Source organism: Poromitra crassiceps (genome assembly GCF_964638095.1).
Source record: "Poromitra crassiceps genome assembly, chromosome: 25".
Classification (NCBI taxonomy): domain Eukaryota; kingdom Metazoa; phylum Chordata; class Actinopteri; order Beryciformes; family Melamphaidae; genus Poromitra; species Poromitra crassiceps.
In genome coordinates, this window is record NC_139649.1 from 16,867,522 (window position 1) to 16,875,416 (window position 7,895).

The window sequence follows — 7,895 nt, forward strand, 5'->3', positions numbered from 1 at the left end:
CATTCTATTGTTGGCATTCTAACCTTCTGCTCACGTCCTGATTAAAACTGCCTTTTTGTTGTGATGAGTCTTGTTGACATAATGAGTTTTGTCTCTTTCTCTTCTCTCTCCCCGTGATGTCTCTCTCTCTCTGTCTGTCTGTCTGTCTGTCTTTCTCTGTGTGTGTGTGTGTGTCTCTCTCTCTCTCTCTCTGTCTCTCTCTCTCTCTGTGTCTGTCTCTCTCTCAGCACCTTCTGCTTGGTATTCATGGCTTGTCAGAGCTGGAAAAAGGGGCTACTTTGAAGGGAAAGACTAGCTCAGTCCAAAACCACTACTCTCTCTCTCTCTCTCTCTCTCTCTCTCTCTCTCTCTCTCTCTCTCTCTCTCTCTCTCTCTCTCTCTCCCTCCCCCTCTCTCCCACTCTCCCTCCCCCTCTCTCTCCCCCTCTCCCTGTGGTGATCTTTTAAGGAGGGGGAGGAGGCTTAAATTAAATTAATGATTTTAGTCTGAGAATATAATATACTTTTGATTATATATCTGCTATAATGCTATACAGCGATTTTTGAATTACATTAACCTAAACTTGAAAACCGAAACCGAAATATAAGCTGCTATATGATTACTTGTGAGAATACTTTAGAGCGAGAGAGAGAGAGAGAGAGAGAGAGAGAGAGAGAGAGAGAGAGAGAGAGAGAGAATGAGAGAGATGTAATGGTTGCTGTTTGCTGCTGTGCCGTTAGGGGGCGATATTGGTACATCAAATATGTCCACTGACACACACACACACACACACACACACACACACACACACACACACACACACACACACACAGACAGACAGCGAGCGGCGTGAGCCGTTTGTATTAATCTCTCCACTCAGTTTCTCTTCCAGCAGATCTGTTCTCACTCATATATATATATATAGTTTGATGACTGTATTACAATTACAATTATTACAATTACAATTAAATTATATATATATATATATATATATATATTTTATTGTAATTGTAATACAGTCAAACTTACTGAAATTCACTGAAATTTTAAATAGTAGCCTAGATGTCTAGATAGACAGTTTTATACAGGGAGTGAAGTTTCCATTTAAAGTGTTTCTGGTTGAATCATGACCAAAACATTAACCAAGCTATTTAGTACAGTCCTAGAACACAACACAAATCAATACTTTCCCCCCATAAAATATCATATAGCCTATATATATATATATATATATATATATATATATATATATATATATATATATATATATATATATATATATATATATATATATATATAAAGGAAAATCCATCTCTCTCTCTCTGTCTATAAAGCCGCGTTCAACAAAGCCAATCTGTTGTGTCTCTGTGTGTGTCTGATTACCTTATCTGTGTGTGTGTGTGTGTGTGTGTGTGTGTGTGTGTCCAGGCTTGCTGGTGTTTGTGTGCATCCTGTGTGTTTGGTAAGTCATTGTGTGTCTGTGTGTGTGTGTGTGTGTGTGTGTGTGTGTGTGTGTGTGTGTGTGTGTGTGTGTGTGTGTGTGTGTGTGTGTGTGTTGGTGTGCGTGTGCATGCTAGGGTTTTGTTCCATGCCTTTGAGCTCCAGTGACCGCTAATTGTTAAACGTCCGGTCGAATCTGGAGGTGACAACTAGGGCGTTGAGGTGTGTGTGTGTGTGTGTGTGTGTGTGTGTGTGTGTGTGTGTGTGTGTGTGTGTGTGTGTGTGTGTGCGTGCGTGCGTGCACGCGCGTGCATGTGTGTGTGTGTTATGGCAGACCAATTTACAATTTATATTCCAGTTAATCACATTTCTTTGGCCATAAGGATAGCAGGGGAGAGAGTGAAAGAGAGAGAGAGAGAGACACCCCATGTAGCTCTCTCTCTTCATGTCTCTCTCTCCTTGACTCTTTCGCCCAGTGTGTTGACATGTTGGAGGGCGTCTTTGGCTTTGATCAAATCAGTAGCTTTCAATCCCCCAATTATTGAACCTTCTATATGATTAGTGTGTGTGTGTGTGTGTGTGTGTGTGTGTGTGTGTGTGTGTGTGTGTGTGTGTGTGTGTGTGTGTGTGAGAGAGAGAGAGAGAGAGAGAGGGGGAAAAGAGGACAAGTTTTATACGAGCAGAAGAGAGGAGGATGAGGGAGGGGAGGGATAGAGAGAGTGAGAGGGGGATGGAGGAGAGGAACAGAAGGAAGGATGAGAGAGAAGGAGAGGAGACAAGAAAAGGCCAGAAGGCAGTAGAGTGGAGAGGAGGAGGAAGAGAGGTTTATCTATGTCTCTCTCTGTCTATTTTTTTTATTTAGTCTTTGTCCTGTGTCAAATGCCCTTGTTAATTTTTTATCAATTTAGTCAACCCCCTCCTGTTTCTATTTAGTCAAGTTTTAGTCGACTAAAAGTCTAAGTGACTTGTTTCTTTTGGATTTCCAAACTCATTGGAAATATCTATTAATCTGTTATTATGGAATGCAATACAGACACAGATTTAACCATTTAACTTCTTCTTCTCTTCTGGTTGGATCTCTTTCCAATTTGTCCTTCTCTAACATTTTACTTTATTTGTTGACGAACATGTCAATAGATTTCCTCTTATGTTTTTGCCATCACAACTTTGATTTTATTTAGTTTTAGTCTAGTTTTCATCAGCAAAAATGGGTAGTCGACGAACATTTTTTCATTGACGAAATTAACACTATGCCGGAGAGGATGAGAGAAGACAGGAGAGCAGAGCAGGACTGGGCTGGGGGGGACTCCTCCCTGGTCTTGCAAGCCGACTTTGGTGCTCAGAAATCGGATAGGAGTGAGCTGGACCCTGGCAGAGCCTAACGCTGGGGACATACCAGAGGCGAAAATTGCGCGCATGCGCCGCGCAGCGCACCTCCGCGCAGAAGTCGCTTAAAGTGTCCACACAGAGAGCGCAGCTCTCTTTGCGTGCTCTGCTCGTCCGCTATATATTTTGCCCCAGATCTCCTGTCTTCCTTATCATGGCCAAGTAAATGATGACATAAATATCTAAAGTAATATGTTTGGGATAACAGTTAATGGCTACCTTCGTTATAAAATGCAATTGCATCATTTGTCTGTTCTCCTCCCGTTTTCCCAGTGCGTGCTGTTGTAGAGAGAAGGCGAGTCCTAGCTCTCTACTTGTTGCTCCGCAGGCAACGAGCCCCTAGAAGCCGCTCCCCCTCTCCCACTGCTCTTTCTCTCTTTTCACACTTCCAAAGGGGCAATCAACAACGTAAATAAACATTATTTCACTTTGAAATTGGTTTTATTTCACGAATGTCCGGTTTCGGAGTTCCTGTCTGCCCTTATCTGATCTGTTCAACTTGACAGAGTCGCTCACAGGCGCAGACGGCCACGCAGGAAAATAGAACTCCAGGCTGAGCTTAGCGGCCCTGAGCGTCCGCGGAGCTGAGCTGAGCGGCGCGCTGCGCGCAATTCGGTGTGGACTGACAGATCTGTTAACATGGTGTCCTAATGAAAACTGGCTGCGCACAAGGTTGCAAATGGTCGCGCCGCGCAGCTTACGTGCAGGAGACGCGTGCGGTGTGTTTTCACCGTAAGTCCCCAAGACCAGAGAGGCTGCGGAAGTGCACTGAGTCAAGCTTGCTTTATACTCGCTGTGCCGTGAAGGGCGCGGGGGAGGAGCGAGGCCCGCAAGCGTCAAATGACGTCAATGTGTTGGGCGCGACCTCCATATGTTGCCCACCTTGTACCTGAAGATTTTTCTCATTTCACCAAGTAAATGTGTTGTGTTGAGAGCATGTTTGAGAGAGATTAAAAGCAGCACAGAGTAGGATCAGGGCTGAGAACTGAAACGGCTTTCAGGAAAAACAAGTTTGGTGATTCATTCATGTGCTGATGTACGGTCGTTTGAGAGTGAAAGCGCAATCAGTACTGCACATAATAGCGTTTAATTGCGGATGGGAGGAGGAGAGGACAGAGGATGGGAGGAGAGGACAGGATGGGGAGGAGAGGACAGAGGATGGGAGGAGGAGAGGACAGAGGATGGGAGGAGGAGAGGACAGAGGATGGGAGGAGGAGAGGACAGAGGATGGGAGGCGGAGAGGAGAGAGGATGGGAGGAGGAGAGGACAGAGGATGGGAGGAGGAGAGGACAGAGGATGGGAGGAGAGGACAGAGGATGGGAGGAGGAGAGGTGAGAGGCTGAGAGAGGAGAGGACAGAGGATGGGAGGAGGAGAGGACAGAGGATGGGAGGCGGAGAGGAGAGAGGATGGGAGGAGGAGAGGACAGAGGATGGGAGGAGGAGAGGACAGAGGATGGGAGGAGGAGAGGACAGAGGATGGGAGGAGAGGACAGAGGATGGGGAGGAGAGGTGAGAGGCTGAGAGAGGAGAGGACAGAGGATGGGAGGAGGAGAGGACAGAGGATGGGGGAGGAGAGGTGAGAGGATGGGAGGAGGAGAGGACAGAGGATGGGAGGAGGAGAGGTGAGAGGATGGGAGGAGGAGAGGACAGAGGATGGGAGGAGAGGACAGAGGATGGGAGGAGGAGAGGTGAGAGGCTGAGAGAGGAGAGGAGACAGTCTGTCTGCCTGGTGCCTCATTCATCACTCACGTCTGGATGAGGGGAGAGAGAGGAGAGGAGGAGGCAGCGAGGGCGAGTGCTCTGCAAAATGTGAAATCTTATCAGGTGAAAATATCTTGTTGCTATTCGGTACAATAAGTCCACTATTGAGTAGACATGATCTAACATAGCTGAGTTTTCCTATTCCATTGGCACATACTTTTGCTTATTTAAATTTTCTTTTTGATTTTGGTCAATTTCATTTTGTTTTAAGAAAGTGTTACTTAACTTAAAGCAACCCTCCAGTCACTTGTCCTACCTGTGTAACCGTTGGTGTTCTATGAAAACTAAATTTTGCTGGGCGGGATATGTTTGTATATTTGTACGTCATCTGATTTGATATGTTTATATATTTGTGCATCATCTGATTTGATATGTTTGTGTACATATATACAAACATATATGTTTATATATATATAGAGCTATATAGAGCTATATGTATATAACAACATATATGTTTTATATATATATATATATATATATATATATATATATATATATATATATATATATATATATATATATATATTGGACTTGTAGGCTACTAAATACAAGATCTTTTCACTTCATCAGATTTCACTTTTTGCAGTGTGGCTGATGAGAGGTCAGAGGTCAGGAGGACATTGAGCTAAGTTGATTATTTCTCACCGGTATCGACTGTCTGAGTGCCTATCATTGTTTCCTCTGCTGTGTGTGTGTCTGTGTGTGTGTGTGTGTGTGTGTGTGTGTGTGTGTGTGTGTGTGTGTGTGTGTGTGTGCACTCGCATGTGCGTGCACACACACACAGAAACACGCACGCGTGTGTATACGTGCGTGTGAGAGACAGAGAGAGATAGCTTTTTGACAGGCTGTCTGTCACCTTATGCCCTACTCTGTTTAATATGCCGCCCGTACTCTCCCTCACTCTTGTGTGTGTGTCTGTGTCTGTGTGTGTGTGTGTGTGTGTGTGTGTGTCTGTCTGTGTGTCTGTGTGTGTGTGTGTCTGTGTGTCTGTGTGTGTGTCTGTCTGTGTGTCTGTGTGTCTGTGTGTGTCTGTGTGTGTGTGTGTGTGTGTGTGTGTGTGTGTGTGTGTGTGTGTGTGTGTGTGTTTGTCTGTCTGTCTGTCTGTGTGTGTGTGTGTGTGTGTGTGTGTGTGTGTGCACATGCATGCGCGTGTCCCTAATCTATGGCACTTATTCTATTGGCCTGACTAACTGACAGACTTAATACCAGGGCAGGCAGAATACCTGTGTGTGCTGTGTGTGTGTGTGTGTGTGTGTGTGTGTGTGTGTGGGTGTGTGTGTCTGTCTGTCTGTCTATGTGTGCGTGTGCATGTGCGTGCGTGCATGCATGTGCGTGTGTGCATGCATGTGCGTGTGTGTGGGTGTCTGTCTGTCTGTCTGTCTGTGTGTGCGTGTGCGTGCATGCATGTGCGTGTGTGTGTGTGGGGGGGGGGGGGGGGTGTTACACAGAAGGATCGAATGTCACGTCAATGGGGTGTTGACCAATTATAGAAGCGTATCACAATCATAATTCAAATGGAAATGTAATATGTAAAATGGCCACCATGTAATCCTATTTGAATGTAAATTGGCCACAGATCGACATTGAGCTTGAAACCAGTTTTCAAACAGTTCCACGGCAGCAGCACGGACCTTCAGCAACACATCTGTTTAGCACTAATTCAATCAGAAATAAAGGAACATGCCTGGTGAACACTGGCTGCTCATTACAATGAGTTCAAGCATTAATTACACTTAATCCATTCATTACCCTACATCAATTATACAAGAGAAATTATCCAGACGTTCATAAATGATATACAGCACTGCATCCGGAAGGCTCAGCCTGGGAAGGGCATGGTGATCTCCTGAACAGAGCTGAGTGGTATATGCTTTATATATATAGTGGTTTATAACTGGCTCGTGCTGGAATTGCAAAAAAAAAAAAAAAAAAAAATTGCAGTCTGAACGCAACATGCGAGATACCCGCTGAATGAAGTGTCTAAATGTTCATGTCATTCTGGCCAATACTCTACTTCTGTTATAACATTTCAGTCTGCAATATGGAATATCTTTCATTACTCTGTGATCAGATGTGTTAATTAACTCATGTGTCAATTAATTTAGCAACTCTTTATGACTAAAAGTCTAAAAGTAATCTCATGTGTAAGAAATGACTATTCTACATTAAAGTAAAAAATAAAAATAATTAACAAAGAAAAGCATTTTGGCTAGTGGAAATTCTAATTGGCTGGTAATTTTAAAATCTAGCAGCCATATTGGCAGGTGGTCAAAAAAGTTAATTTCAAGCCCTGCAGGGAGAGCAGGTGGTGACATAGGAGTAAGTGAGAAAAGGATCAAATATTGGTGGTTAAGACTGAATAATGACATCACAAGTGTTAATTTCAAATGAGTTATTCCTCTAAACCTGCCTTCAAATGCCCACAATTTTTCACACCGGCGCCTTTCGGCCCCCAGGAAAATCTGGCCCTCTGGTAGCGAGGACATTTTTTGTGGCCCTCTCTATCATCAAAGTTGCCCATCCCTGGGTTACGGCATGACATTTGTTCGGCCCTCGGCAACAATCTGGGTTTCTCATGTGGCCCCCCATGAAAAATAATTGCCCACCCCTGTGTATATATATATATATATATATATATATATATATATATATATATATATATATATATATATATGTATATATATATATATATATATATATATATATATATATATATATATATATATATATATATATATATATATATATATATATTTTTTTTTACGGCTCTCAAATCAAACCTGAGCCCCTCTGGCTCAGGTCCAAGCATTTATTTTGACTCCTCACTTTTTAAAAAGTGATTTAAGACATTTAAATATAATAATCTATACTATAATGGCGATAGCGTCTGTAGCGTCTGTCTGTCGCTCTGTCTGTCTGTCTGTCCTTCGCGTATCTCGAGAACCGTTGGTCGGATCGACTTGAAACTCGGGGGGTGCGCTGATGGCGCCCTGACGGAGTGCAGTGCCCTGTTTTCGTGCGATTCAGACGCGAAACACGTTCAATATTTGAATATTTGTCTTCAGTTCTGCTCCTTCGAGCCCTAAGCCCCAGCTTTAAGTAGCGTCGTTGACACTAACAGGGGAAAGTCAACACAGGAACGATCCTGTTAATGACCCTGTGTTTAGGGGGGGCAGCATCCCTCCTCAGGTTCCAATTAGGAGCAGAGGGTGAAGATATCTCCTGTATAAGCCTGTCCAAATATGCAAGTCTGTCATGAATAAAATCAAGGGGAAATAATCAGTAGAGCTCAGTGATCTTAGTTAAGTGAGATTTCTAAGACATTTTTA